The sequence below is a fragment of the Sapajus apella genome, unplaced genomic scaffold (assembly GCF_009761245.1).
Source record: "Sapajus apella isolate SASKATOON/1434 unplaced genomic scaffold, GSC_monkey_1.0 scaffold52, whole genome shotgun sequence".
In the NCBI taxonomy this organism is placed as follows: domain Eukaryota; kingdom Metazoa; phylum Chordata; class Mammalia; order Primates; family Cebidae; genus Sapajus; species Sapajus apella.
In genome coordinates, this window is record NW_022436992.1 from 9,842,911 (window position 1) to 9,858,483 (window position 15,573).

A 15,573-nucleotide genomic window follows, 5' to 3' on the forward strand; every position below is an offset into this window, starting at 1 on the left:
ATAAGCCAGGCGCAAAAAGACATGTATGTTTTCACTTATTTATGGAATCTGAAAATCAAAACAATTGAACTCATGGAGATGAATAATAGAGAAGGATGGTTACCAGAAGCTGAGAAGGGTAGTAGGGAGATGGCAAGAGAAGGTTAATTGGTACAAAAAATATATTTAGGATGAGTAAACCTAGTATTTGTTAGCACAACAGGGAGATCATAGTCAATAATAATTTAATCGTACATTTTAAAATAACTAAAAGAGTAATTGGATTGTTCATAACACAAAGAATAAATGCTTGAGCTTATCACTCAATTTTCCATAATGTAATTATTCTGCATTCATACCTGTACCAAAATATATCAGCACCCCATAAATATATATGCTTACTACATACCACAAAAAATAAAATGAGTCAACAATGGCTTCTGCTTAAAGAAGCCCTTTTGCCCCTCTCAAAATGCTACTAAAATAATCATGAATGGACATGTAAAAGCGCAACCTCACAAAATGGAAGGAGTGACTAAATACATACACTACGTACATATGTGCATACATACATATAAAAGCTGAGAAGCAGATAGAAATGTGGAAACCAACTGACCCAAGAATGCTGAAATAGGAAAAGACAAACTCATTTATACTGAAGAACCCCAAATGACTCAGGAATTTGAGAGCACCAAGTAGTTCTGAAAGAGGAGGTAAAGGTAGCGCTGAAAACGGGGACTGGCTGAAAATCAGTTTAATATGCAGTCAGTGCTCCCAACTAATGGAAGGCTGGTGAGGTTTCACCCATCAGGACCAAGTGCTCCTCTGTGTCCTTAGAACCACCAGAATGGAGGGAAGGGTCAGTAAGTGAGGCCCAACTTCAACTGTGCCACTAGGATGTCTTCTATAAATGGAAGCATCATGTAAAATATTGTTTGAAGAAAGGTACTGTCATTGAGGAAAAACATTACTGTAAGCCATGATCTTACACCATCACAGATGGGGGGTATTGGGTAGGCCTGCCATCTGGCACTAAAATATCTTACTGAGTATCAGGCAAATATGTGAGGGTTCTGGCCTTAATTAAAAACATCAGAAAGATGTTAAAATAAGAGCATGAGTCTGGGAATGCCAGCCAAAAACCTAAAGATAAAAATTCTGCATTTGTCTTAAAGTTAAAAATAAGAGTTAATTTTAGAGGCAAATCTACCTAGGGTTATTCTTTTTCCACCCCATGTTCTGGCTCATTCTGTTGACTAATGATCCTTTCTGGGTGCTTATGACACAGGAAGGGAAGTTTAAAAATGCCTAGAAGGAAGGAGAGGATTTCAAGTTTAATCATAGCCCTAACCTGAGATTTTACACATTATTCACAGTATTTAACTGCCCGGAATCAGAAGCCAGAGTTTGAGCCTCAATGCTGACATTTACAATCCAGGTAAAATTGGGCAATTTTACCTCCCAGGGCCTTAGTTTTCTTGACTATAAGATGATGAGAATAACAATACCCACAGCAAAGCTAGGATTAAAGTTAATTTGTTGAAGTTAGTGTTGAAGTTAAGATTTAATACGATAATAAGTATAAAAGGGTTTAACATGACATCTGGGATGTAGTAAACACTAGTTATATTTATTATTTTTCAAGAAGCCACAAACTTTAGAGGGAAAACAAGCTATTAGAGTTAAAAAGCATCAGTAGTTAGGGTACCTAAAGGAATAGCAAGGAATGAGTTGGACATTTAAGATAGAGTTGATTTTTGTCTGCACTTTAAATGAAAATTGCCCCAACTATATTGTTTTGTCTTAAGAAAATCTACAGACCTATACCTTATGGACTAAATCAACATGGCTCAGTCCGCACCAGACATTTTATTTTATTCTGAACCCAATTCTTCTGTAAGGGTGGGTCCTTTTATCTGAGTAGACAGCTGGAGGTAGGAGGCTGATACTCTAGGGAAGGTTTAACCCCATTATTTTTCTACCAAGATCAGCTCTTGGAAGAGACAATGTAGTCTCCTCATTAATCAATAAAAGTAGTGCTGGTCCAGGAGTGGGGGCTTATACCTGTAATTCCAGCACTTTGGGAGGCCAAGGCAGGCGGATCACGAGGTTAGGAGTTCAAGAACAGCCTGGCCAATATGGTAAAACCCTGTATCTACTTAAAAAAAAAACCCCACTCCAAAAAATTAGATGGGCCTGGTGGTGCATGCCTGTAATTCCAGCTACTTGGGAGGCTGAGGTAGGGGAATTCTCCGAACCTGGGAGGCGGAGATTGCAGTGACACTGCGCTCCAGTCTGGGTGACAGAGCAAGACTCCATCTCAAAAAAAGAAAAACAAACCAACAATCAACGACAACAAAAAAAAAAACCAGTGAACACCACCATGGTTAGAGCTCCAGCTCAAAAGTATTATTCTAGCATCATCACAAAGACCCCAAGAAATCCAAACATCTCGACTCCTACTCTGTGGGTCCCCCCACCCCAATACCTTCCAGTATTCTTTTTCCACCTGTTGTTATATAAAAAATTCCCATGAACTGGAGCTGGAACTAACATTATCTAGTGAGTGTAGGAAGGCTAGCAATAAAGAAGACAAGAATATTCCATGTCATTAGGAATCAGAGCTGGCAAAACAGTTCTTAAAATATGGTTTCTGGTATCACCTGACAACTTGCTAAAAATGCAAATTCTGGGGCCTCACTCAAGACCTGTTGAATCAGGATCTCAAGTGGAGGTCAGTAATCTGGTTTTTTGTTTTTGCTTTTTATTTAGTCTGTGCCTTGACAAATAAAAATTGTACATATATTTCCAACATTATGTTTTGAAATGTGTATACATTATGGAATGGCTAAATTGGCCTCAGATATCATTTTTTTGTGCTGAGAACACTTAAAAGTCTACTCTCAGTGATTTTCACACATATAATACATTGTTATTAACTGTAGTCACCATGTTGTATATTAGATTTCTTGGACTTATTCCTCCAAACTGAAATTTTATGTTCTTTCACAAACATCTCTCAGTCTGTATCCTCCCAGCCCCTGATCCTGGTAACCACCATTCTACTCTGATTCATCTTTTCTTAGATTCTACATATAAGTGAGATTGTAAAGTATTTGTCTTTCTGGGCCTGGCTTATTTCACTTAACATAATATCATCCAAGTTCATCCATGTTGTTGCAAATGAGAGGGCTTTTTTAGGCTGAATATTTCATTGTGTATACCACATTTTCTTTATCCATTCAATGCTAAACACAATATGATTCTGTAACTTGGCTATTGTAAATAATGCTTATGCGAACATGGGATTGCAGCTATCCCTTCCCATACTGCTTTCATTACCTTTGGATATATACCTAGTAATGGAATTGCTGCATTATATGGTAGTTCTATGTTTAATTTTTTGAGAAACTGCCATACTGTTTTCCATAATGGCTATACGAATTTACATTTCCACCCACAGTGTAACAAGGGTTTCCTTTTCTCCACAACTTTGCCAATACTTGTGAAAACTTTTACTGTCAGTTAATTTTTGGCAAAGATATCAGGAACACAACAGGAGGCAAGGGTCTCTGAAATAAATGGTGTTAGAAAAACTGGATATCCTCATGCAGAAGAATGAAATTAGACCCTTATCTCACATCATATACAAAGCCAACTCAAAATGGGTTACAGATTTAAACATAAGACCCAAAACTGTAAAACTATTAGAAGGAAATACAGGAGAAAGTTAAGTTCCATAACATTGGTCATGGAAAATGTGCTCCCAAAAACACAAGCAAAAAAATTGAAAATAAGCAAATATATTATATCAAACTAAAAAGCTTCTCCACGGGGGGAAAAAAAGCAGAGTGAAGAGACAACCTAAAGAATGGGAGAAAATATTTCCAAATCATACCTCTGATAAGGAATTAATGCCCAAAATATATAAAAAGCTCAAACAATTCAATACCAAGAAAACAAATAACCTGATTAGAACACGGACAAAGGACCTCAATAGACAGTTTTCAAAAGAAGACATCCAAATAAAAAACAGATGTATAAAAAGATGCTCAACATCACTAACATCAAGGAAATGCTAGTTAAGACCATGATGAGCTCTCACTTCACACCTATTAGAATGGCTATTATACTTTTTCACAACGGATTTGCTGCCAGAGCACAGGTGTCATGAAAACTACCCCTAAAATTCAAAATGGGAAAGGAAAAGACTCATATCAACATTGTCATCATTGGACATGTAGATTTGGGCAAGTATACCACTACTGACCATCTAATCTACAAATGTGGTGACATCAACAAAAGAACCATTGAGAATTTTGAGAAAAAGGCTACTGAGATGGGAAAGGGCTCCTTCATGTATGCCTGTGTCTTGGATAAACTGAAAGCTGAGCGTGAACATGGTATCACCATTGATATCTCCTTGTGGAAATTTGAGACCAGCAAGTACTATGTGACTATCACTGATGCCCAGGGCACAGAGACTTCATCAAAAACATGATTACAGGGACATCTCAGGCTGACTGTGCTGTCCTGATTATTGCTGCTTGGGTTGGTGAGCTTGAAGCTGGTATTTCCAAGAATGGGCAGACCCGAGAGCATGCCCTTCTGGCTTACACACTGGGTGTGAAACAACTAATTGTTGGTGTTAACAAAATGGATTCCACCGAGCCACACTACAGCCAGAAGAGATACGAGGAAATCATTAATTCAGCACTTATATTATGAAAATTAGCTACAACCCCAACACAGTAGCATTTGTGCCAATTTCTGGTTTGAATGGTGACAACATGCTGGAGCCATGTGCTAACATGCCTTGGTTCAAGGGATGGAAAGTCACCCGTAAGGATGGCAATGCTCGTGGAACCATGCTGCTTGAGGCTCTGGACTTCATCCTACCACCAACTCCTCCAACTGACAAGCCCTTGCACCTGCCTCTCCAGGATGTCTATAAAATTGGTGATATTGGTATTGTTCCTGTTGGCCAAGTGGTGACTGGTGTTCTCAAACATGGTATGGTGGTCACCTTTGCTCCAGTCAATGTTACAACGGAAGTAAAATCTGCCTAAATGCACCATGAAGCTTTGAGTAAAGCTATTCCTGGCGACAATGTGGGCTTCAATGTCAAGAATGTGTCTGTCAAGGATGTTTGTCAGGGCGATGCTGTTGGTGACAGCAAGTACAACCCACCAATGGAAGCAGCTGGCTTCACTACTCAGGTGATTATCCTGAACCATCCAGGCAAATCAGTGCTGGCTATGCCCCGGTACTGGAATTGCCACACAGCTCACATTGCATGAAAGTTTGCTGAGCTGAAGGAAAAGATTGATCACCATTCTGGTAAAAAGCTGGAAGATGGCCCTAAATTCTTGAAGTCTGGTGATGCTACCATCATTGATATGGTTCCTGGCAAGCCCACGTGTGTTGAGAGCCTCTCAGACTACCCACCTCTGGGTCACTTTGCTGTTCGTGATATCAGACAGACAGTTGCGATGAGTGTCATCAAAGCAATGGACAAGAAGGCTGCTGGAGGTGGCAAGGTCACCAAGTCTGCCCAGAAAGCTCAGAAGGCTAAATGAATATTATCCCTAATACCTGCCGCCTTGGTCTTAATCAGTGGTGGAGGAAGAATGGTCTCAGAACTATTGTTTCAATTGGCCATTTAAGTTTAGTGGTAAAAGACTGTTTAATGATAACTATGCATCATAAAACCTTCAGAAGGAAAGGCGAATGTTTTGTGGACCACTTTGGTTTTCTTTTTTGCATGTGGCAGTTTTAAGTTATTAGTTTTTAAAATCAGTGCTTTTTAATGGAAACAACTTGACCAAAAATTTGTCACAGAAATTTGAAGCTGATTTTAAAAGTTTAATGAGAAAAGGTAATAATAATAATTTAAAAAAAGAATGGCTATTATCAAAATTTCTAAGAGTAGGTTTTAAATATTCTTACTATAAAGAAATGATAAGTCTGTAAGGAGATGAACATGTTAGTTTGCTTGATTTAATCATTCCACAGTGTATACATATATCATAACATCACATTGCACTCTATAAATATACAAAATTATTGTGAGTTAAAAATACAGTTTAAAAAAAACTGTTTCAACAAGCCCTTCAAGTGATTTTAATGAATGCTTCCACTTGAAAGCAACTGAAATAAAACAAATGTTTTTAAAGGACTTAGGTGAGATAAAAGGGAAGCTTTTGTCAAAGAGCTAATAGCATTTGACAGTGTTAAACGCTAAATTGTTAAGACATAAGAGCTACTACAGAAAAGCCTTCTGTAATTACATTCCAGTGTTTATCTCGCCATTCAGCTACGAACTCTAAGAGGTCAAGAACTACATCTGTCTTGTTCTTTGAGTTCAAAAAAAAAGATACTTGCGCAGGATGTGCAGGTTTGTTACATAGGTACACATGTGTCATGGTGATTTGCTGCATCTATTGGCCCAACCTCTAAGTTTCCCCCCCTCACCCCCAACTCCCAACAGGCCCTGGTGTGTGTTGTTCCCTCTCTGTGTCAATGCATTATTGTTCAACTCCCACTTAGGAGTGAGAACATGCAGTGTTTGATTTTCTGTTCCTTTATTAGTTTGCCAAGAACTAATTCCTTTATTCCTTTATTCTGTTCCTTTATTAGTTTTCCAAGAATGGCTCCCAGCTTTATCCACGTCCCTGCAAAAAACATGATCTTATTCCTTTTTATGGCTGCATAGTATTCCATGGTGTATATGTACCACATTTTCTTTATCCAGTCTATTTTTGATGGACATTTGGGTTGGTTCCCTTCCTTTGATATTGTAAAAAGCTCTGCAATAAATATACATGTGTATGTGTCTTTATAGCAGAGTGATTTATATTTTGGGGGGTGTATACCCAGTAATGAGATTGCTGGGTCAAATGGCATTTCTGGTTTTAGATCCTTGAGGAATCACCATACTGTCTTCCACAATGGTTGAACTAATTTACATTCCCACCAACATTGTAGAAGCATTCCTAATTCCCCACAGCCTCACCAGCATCTATTTTTCTTGACTTTTTAATAATTGGCATTCCAACTGGCATGTGATATCTCATTGTGGTTTTGATTTGCATTTCTCCATTTCTCTGATGATCAGTGATATTTTTTTTTCATATGTTTGTTGGCTATGTAAATGTCTTCTTTTGAGAAGTGTGTGTTCACATCCTTTGCCCACTTTATGATAGAGTTGTTTTTTTTTCTTGTAAATTTGTTTAAGTTTCTTTTAAATTCTGGATATTAGACCTTTGTCAGATGGGTAGATTGGAAAAACTTTCTCTCATTCTGTAGGTTGCCTGTTCACCCTGATGATATTTTGTTTTGCTTTGCAGAAGCTCTTTAATTAGATCCCATTTGTCAATTTTGGTTTTCATTGCAATTTCTTTTGGCATTTTTGTCATGAAGTTTTTCCTCATGCCAATGTTCTGAATGGTATTGCCTAGGTTTTCTTCTAGGGTTTTTATGGTTTGGGATTTTACATTTAAGTTTTTAATCCATCTTGAGTTAATTTTTGTATAAGGTGTAAAGACAGGGGCCAGTTTCAGTTTTCTGTGTATGGCTAGGCCACTTTCCGAGCACCATTTATTGAATAAGAGATCATTTATCCATTGCTAGTATTTGTCAGGTTTGTCGAAGGTCAGGTGTGTGGTGTTATTTCTGAGCTTTTTATTCTGTTCCACTGGTCTATACGTCTGTTTTGCTACCAGTATCATGCTGTTTTGGTTATTGTAGCCTTGTAGTGCAGTTTGAAGTCAGGTAGTATGATGCCTCCAACTTTGTTCTTTTTACTTAGGATTGTCTTGGCTATACACAGTATTCTTTGATTCCATATGAAATTTAAAGTTTTTCTAATTTAAAGAATTAGGATTTTTTCTAATTCTGTGAAGAATGTCAATGGTAGTTTGATGGAAATATCACTGAATCTATAAATTACTTTGGGCAGTATGGCTATTTTTATATTGATTTTCCTATCCATGAGCATGGAATGTTTTTCCACTTGTTTGTGTCCTCTCTTATTTCCTTGAGGGGTGGTTTGTAGTTCTTTTTGAAGAGGTCCTTCACATCTCTTATAGGTTGTATTCCTAGGTATTTTATTCTCTTTGTAGCAATTGTGAATGGGAATTCACTCATGATTTAACTCTTTGTTTGTCTATTGTTGGGATGAAGGAATGCTTGTGATTTTTGTACATTGATTTTGTATCTTGAGATTTTGCTGAAATTGCTTATCAGTTTAAGTTTTGGGGCTGAGATGATGGGGTTTCCTAAATATAAATTCATGTTGTCTACAAGGAGAAACAATTGACTTTCTCTCTTCCTAGTTGAATACCCTTTATTTCTTTCTCTTTCCTGATTGCCCTGGCCAGAACTTCTAGTACTATTTTGCATAAGATGGTAAGAGAGGGCATCCTTGTCTTCTACCAGTTTTCAAAGGAATGCTTCCAGCTTTCACTTATTCAATATGATATTGACTGTGGGTTTGTCATCAATAGCTCTTATTATTTTAAGATATGTTCTATCAATACCTAGTTTTTTGAGATCTTTTAACATGAAAGGATGTGGAATTTTATCAAAGGCCTTTTCTGCATCTATTGAGAGAATCATGTGGTTTTCTTTGGTTCTATTTATGTGCCAGATTATGTTATTGATTTACATATGTTGAACCAGCTTTGCATTCCAGGGATGAAGCTGACTTGATTGTGATGGATAAGTTTTTTGATGTGCTGCTGGATTTAGTTTGCCAGTATTTTATTGAGAATTTTCTCATTGATGTTCATCAGGAATATTGGCCTACAGTTTTCTTTTTTTTTTAAGTCTCCAAGATAATTTTTTAAATTGTACTTTATGTTCTGAGATACACGTGCAGATTGTTGCATAGGTATATACATGGCAAGGTGGTTTGCTGCCTCCATTCCCCCCTCACCTATATCTGGCCATGTTCTCTCTCCCCAATCTCCCCAACCCCCGCTGTCCCTCCCCTAGCCCCCACAACAGACCCCAGTGTGTTATGCTCCCCTCCCTGTGTCCAAGTGTTCTCATTGTTCAACACCTGCCTATGAGAACATGTGGTGTTTGATTTTCTGTTCTTGTGTCCATTTACTGAGAATGATGGTTTCCAGATTCATCCATGTCCCTACAAAGTTTTCTTTTTTGTGTGTGTCTTTTCCTGGTTTGGGCATCAGGATGATTCTGGTTTCATAAAATGAGTTAGGGAGGAGTCCTTTCTTTTCAGTTGTTTGGAATAGTTTCAGAAAGAATGGTGCCAGCTCCTCTTTGTACTTCTGGTATAATTTGGCTATGAATCCATCTGGTCCTGAGGCTTTTTTTGTTGGTAGGCTATATGGTTTGGCACCACCCACATCTCACCTTGACTTGTATCTACCAGAATTCCCATGTGTTGTAGGAGGAACCCAGAGGGAGGTAATTGAATCACGGAGGTCAGCCTTTCCCATGCTATTCTTGTGATAGTGCATAAGTCTCACAATATCTGATGATTTTATTAGGGGTTTCTGCTTTTGCTTCTTCATTTTTTCCTTGCTGCTGCCATGTAAGAAGTGCCTTTCACCTCCTGCCATTCCGAGGCCTCCCAATTAAACCTCTTTTCCTTCCGAGCCTCAGGTCTGTTTTTATTAACAGTGTGAAAACAGAATAATAAAGTAAATTGGTACCAATAGAGTGGGGTGTTGCTGAAAAGATATCCAAAAATGTGGAAGTGACTTTGGAACTGGGTAACAGGTAGAGGTTGGAACAGTTTGGAGGTCTTAGAAGAAAACAGAAAAATGTGGGAGTTTGGAACCTCCTTGAGACGTGTTTAATGGCATTAACAAAAATGCTGATACTGATATGAATAATAAAGTCCAGGCTGAGGTAGTCTCAGATGGAGGTGAAGAATTTGCGAACTGGAGCAAAGGTGAATATTGTTATATTTTAGCAAAGAGACTGGTGGTATTTTTCCCCTGCTCTAGAGATTTGTGGAACTTTGAACTTGAGAGTGATGATTTAGGGTATCTGGTGGAATAAATTTCTAAGCAGCAAAGCATTCAAAAGGTGACTTGGGTGCTGTTAAAAGCATTACATTTTAAAAGGAAAACAGAGCATAAACATTCAGAAAATTTGCAGCCTGATGATGTACTAGAAAAGAAAAAAATATCTATTTTTAAGGAGACATTCAAGCTGGCTGCAGAAATTTGCATAAATAGCAAGTAACCTAATGTTAATCCCCAAGACCACGGATAAAATGTTTCCAGGAAACGCTACAGACCTTCATGGCAGCCCCTCCCATCACAGGCCTGAAGGCCCAGGAGGAAAAAGTGGTTTCATGGGACAGGCCCAGGGTTCCCATGCTATGTGCAGCCTAGGGACTTGATGTCCTGTGTCCCAGCCACTCTAGCCATGGCTTAAATGAGGCCATTGTAGATCTCAGCCTGTGGCTTCAGAGAGTGGAAGCCCCAAGCCTTGGCAGCTTCCATGTGGTGCTGACCCTGTGGGTGCACAGAAGTCAACAATTGAGGTTTGGGAACATTTGCCTAGATTTTAGAAGATATATGGAAGCACCTGGATGGCCAGGCAAATATGTTGTAGGGGCAGGGCCTTCATGGAGAACCTCTGCTAGGGCAGTGCAGAAGGGAAATGTGGGGTTGTAGCCCCCACACAGAGTCCCTTCTAGGGCACTGCCTACTGGAGCTATGAGAAGAGGGCTACCCTCCTCCAGAACCCAGAATGGCAGATCCACTGACAGCTTGCACTATGGGCCTGGAAAAGCCATAGACACTCAATGTCAGCCCCTGAAAGGAGCCAGGAGGGAGGCTAAACCCTACAAAGCCACAAGAGTAATAGAGCTGCCCAAGACCGTAAGAACCCACCTATTGCATCTGGCCTTGATGTGAAACCTGGAGTCAAAGGAGATCATTCTGAAGCTTTAAAATTTGTCTGCCCCATGGGATTCTGGACTTGCATGGGCCTTGTAACCCCTTCATTTTAGTCAATTTCTCCCATTTGGAATTGCTTTATTTACCCAATACCTGTACCCCTATTGTATCTTGGAAGTAACTAGCTTGTTTTTGATTTTGCAGGCTCATAGGCAGAAGAGACTTGCCTTGTCTCAGATGAGATGTTGGACTATGGACTTTTGAATTAATATTGAAGTAAAACTTTGGGGGACTGTTGGGAAGACATGACTGGTTTTGAAATGTGAGGACATGATATTTAGAGGGGCCAGGGATGGAATGATATGGTTTGGCCACATCCCCACCCAAATCCCAACCTGAATTGTATGTATCTCCCAGAATTATCATGTTATGGGAGACACCCAGGGGGAAGTAATTGAATCATGGGGGCCAGTCTTTCCCATGCTATTCTTGTGATAGTGAATAAGTCTCACAATATCTGATAGGTTTATCAGGTGTTTCCACTTTTGCTTCTTCCTCATTTATTCTTGCCATTGCCATGTAAGAAGTACTTTTCACCACCTGCCATGATTCTGAGGACTCCCCAGCCATATGAAACTGTAAGTTCAATTAAACCTCTTTTTCTCCCCAGTCTTGGTCTCTCTTTATCAGCAGCATGAAAACAGACTAATATAGTAGGCTATTAATTACTGCTTCAATTTCAGAACTTGTTATTGGTCTATTCAGGGATACGACTTCTTCCTGGTTTAGTCTTGGGAGGGTGTAGGTATCCAGGAATTTAACCATTTCTTCTAGATTTTCTAGTTTATTTGCATAGAGGTGTTTATACTGTTCTCTAATAGTAGTTTGTATTTCTGTGGGTTCAGTGGTGATATCCTCTTTATCATTTTTTACTGTGTCTATTTGATTCTTCTCTCTTTTCTTCTTTGTTAGTCTAGCTAGAAATCTATCTACCTTGTTGATTTTTCATTTATTTTTTGCAGGGATTTTTATGTCTCCATCTCCTTCAATTTTGCTCTGATCTTAGTTATTTATTGTCTTCTGCAAGCTTATGGATTAGTTTGCTCTTGTCACTCTAGCTCTTTTAATTGTGATGTTAGAATATCAATTTGAGATCTTTTCTAGCTTTCTGATGTGAGCATTTAGTACTATAAATTTCCCTCTTAACAGTGCTTTGGCCTGTGCCAGAGATTCTTGTACATTGTCTCTTTATTTTCATGGGTTTCAAAGAATTTCTTGATTTCTGCCTTAATTTCATTATTTACCCAGGATTCATTCAGGGGCAAGTCATTCAATTTCCATGTAATTGTGTGGTTTTGAGTGCATTTCTTATCCCTGAGTTCTAATTTGATTGCACCATGGTCTGAGAGACTGTTGATTATGATTTCCATTATTTCGCATTTTCTGAGGAGTGTTTTACTTGCAATTATGTGGTTGATTTTATAATAACTGCCACTGGCACTCAGAAGAACATATATTCTGTTCACCAAGTGAAGAACTCTCCAGTTGGTGTGGAGAGTTCTGTAGATGTCTATTAGGTCTACTAGATTAAGTAAGAGCTGAGTTCAAGTCCTGAATATCCTCGTTAATTTTCTGTCTTGTTGATCTAATATTAACAGTGGGGTGTTAAACTCTCCATCTATTATTGTGTTGGAGTCTAATTCTCTTTGTAAGTCTCTAAGAACTTGTTTTATAAATCTGAGTGCTCCTGTATTGAGCACATATATATCTAGAATAGTTAGCTCTTCTTGTTGAATTGATTCCCTTACCATTATGTAATGCCTGTCTGTGTCTTTTTTTATCTGTTGGTTTAAAATCTGGGTTGTCAGAGACTAGGATTACAACCCCTGTTTTTTGTTTGTTTGTTTTTGTTGTTGTTGTTGTTGTTGTTGTTGTTGTTCTTTCCATTTGCTTGGTAAATTTTTCTCCATCGCTTTGAGCCTGTGTGTGTCTTTGCATGTGAGTTGGGTCTCCTGAATACAACACACCAATAAGTCATAACTCTTCATCCAATTTGCCAGTCTGTGTCTTTTAACTGGGGCATTTAGCCCATTTATATTTAAAGTTAGTAATGTTATGTATGAATTTGATCCTATCATAATGCTATTAGTTTTTTGTGCACTAGTTGGTACAGTTTCTTCATGGTGTCATTGATCTTCATATTTTGGTGTGTTTTTGCAGTGGCTGGTACAAGTTTTTTCTTTCCATATGTAGTGCTTTTTTCAGGAGCTCTTGCAAGGCAGGCCTGGTGGTAACAAAATCCCTCAGCATTTGCTTATCTGGAAAGGATTTTATTTGTCCACTTACAAAGCTTAGTTTGGCTGGATATGAAATTCTGGGTTGAAAATTCCCTGTAGAATGTTGAATATTGGCCCTCAATCTCTCTGGCTTGTAGAGCCTCTGTTGAGAGGTCTGCTGTTAGTCTGATGGGCTTCCTTTTGTAGGTGACCTAGACTTTCTCTTTGGCTGCCCTTAATATTTTCTCCTTTATTTCAACCTTGGAAAATCTGATGATTATGTGTCTTGCGGTTGATCTTCTCATGGAGTATCTTAATGATGTTCTCTGTATTTCTTTAACTTTTATGTTGGCCTGTTTTGTTAGGTTGGGGAAGTTCTCCTGGATAATATCCTGAAGGGTATTTTCCAGTTCACTTCTAATCTCCCCGTCTCCTACAGGTATTCCAATCAATTATAAGTTCAGTCTTTTTAAGAAGTCCCATATGTCTCGGAGGCTTTGTTCGTTCCTTTTCTTTTTCTCTAGTCTTGTCTGCATGCCTTATTTGAGCAAGGTGGTTTTCAAACTCATTTGCTTTCTTCCACTTGGTCAATTCAGCTATTAATACTTGTGTATGCTTCACAATGTTCTTGTTCTGTGTTTTTCTGCTCTATCAGGTCATTTATGTTCCTCTCTAAACTGATTATTTAACTTAGCAACTCCTCTAACCTTTTATCAAGGTTCTTAGCTTCCTTGCATTGGGTTAGAACATACTCCTTTACCTCAGCAGCGTTTTTCGTTATCCATCTTCTCAAGCCTACTTCTGTCAATTTGTGTATCTCAACCTTTGTCCAGTTCTGCACCCTTGCTGGAGAGATGTTGCAATCACTTGGAGGAGAATTGGCACTCTGGCCTTTTGGGTTTCAGCATTTTTTCATTGATTCTTTCTCATCTTCATGTGTTTGTCTAGTTTCAATCTTTGAAGCTGCTGACCCTTGGATGATGTTTTTGTGGGGACTTTTCATTGTTGTTGATGCTGTTGTTGTTTTCTACTTGTTTGTTTTTCTTTCAATGGTCAGGTTTCTCTTCTGTAGGACTGTTGCAGTTTGCTTGGGGTTCACTTTAGGCCCTATTCATCTGGTTTGCCCCCATACCTGGAGATGTCACTCAAGGATGCTGAAGAACCACAAAGATGGGTGCCTGCTCCTTCTTCTGGGATCTCTGAACTCAAGGGGCACCAACTTGTCGTCAGTAGGATTGCTCCTGTATAGGTTGCCTGCCAACCCCTGGAGGGTCTCACCCAGTTGGTTGGCATGGGGAAAGGGACCCATTTAATGAAGCACTTTGTCACTTGGTTGACGGGATGTGCTTTGCTGGTGGAAAACCCATTCATCTGAGCTGCCCAATTTCTTCAGAAGTGCCAGGAGGAAAGGCTGACTCTGTTGGTCCAGAGACTGCAGCCACCCCTCCCACTAGGGGCTCAGGCCCAAGAAGATCCGGGTTCTGTCCCTGAGCCTCTGGCTGGAGTTATTGGAGTTCCTATAGGGAAGTCCCACCCAATGAGGATGGATGGGTCAGGATCAGACCTGAAGAGGCACTCTGACCACAGTCTGATATGTTAGGTTGTGGGGGACACATCTTAGGACCAAGCCATTCAGTCTCCCTGGCTCTAGCAGGGGAAAAGCACAGCCCAGAACTATAAAGATGGATGTCACTCTTCCCCCACCCATGGAGATTAGTGGGTTAGGCAGTTGTGAATCTCAGTGCTGGCTGCTACCTTTCCACCAAGGAGTACAAACAGCTTAGACAGAAGGTAGCCATAGCCACAGCCACAGCTGTGGTGCTGGTCAACCCAACCCTGCCAGGAACTCAGTAGGCTTAAGCAGATTCCAGCTGAGAAGCTGTTGAGAATCTGCATGGTTCCAGGGTTAGGATGCTAGGCCCCAGTGGCATGGGTTCACAAGCGGAACCTTCTGATCCACAGTTCTATGGGAAAAGCATGGCTTCCCCAGCTGGGTAGCATGCTCACTCACTGCCTTCCTCTCCATGGATTATGCCAGCCTTCTACTCCATTCTGATGAGAGAACCTAGATACCTTGGTTAACAGTGAAGGATTATTCACACACTTATTATGGTTCTTTTCCATGGGAGCCTCCAAACACCACTGTTTCTAGCTGGCCTCTTGGCCCCACCTCCCTCCCTGTCTTGTTCTTAGTGCAAAGATGTAACAATCACTGTAGGCTCGGTTGTGCTACACTAACAAAACAATCCTAAAATTCAGTCTTTAAATAACAATGTTTTATTTCTTACTAACGTTACACATCTTTCAAGGATGGGTGAGACTCTGCCCCATGCCATTCTTTCACTAGAGTGCCAAAGAAGCCACCATTGGGAACGATGTGGTGGCTTTTAATTGAGCAATGGCATGTGTCACCTCTGCTCCCATTTTATTTACCA

General features: G+C 39.5%; 1 pseudogene across 1 annotated transcript; it reads left to right on the top strand.

Annotated features, from left to right (window-relative positions):
- Positions 1 to 4,130: 4,130 nt before the first annotated feature.
- LOC116526846 lies at positions 4,131 to 5,848 on the top strand (annotated as a pseudogene). Its single transcript, XR_004258295.1, has one exon. The product of XR_004258295.1 is annotated as an elongation factor 1-alpha 1 pseudogene (transcript).
- The last annotated feature ends 9,725 nt before the right edge of the window (positions 5,849 to 15,573 follow it).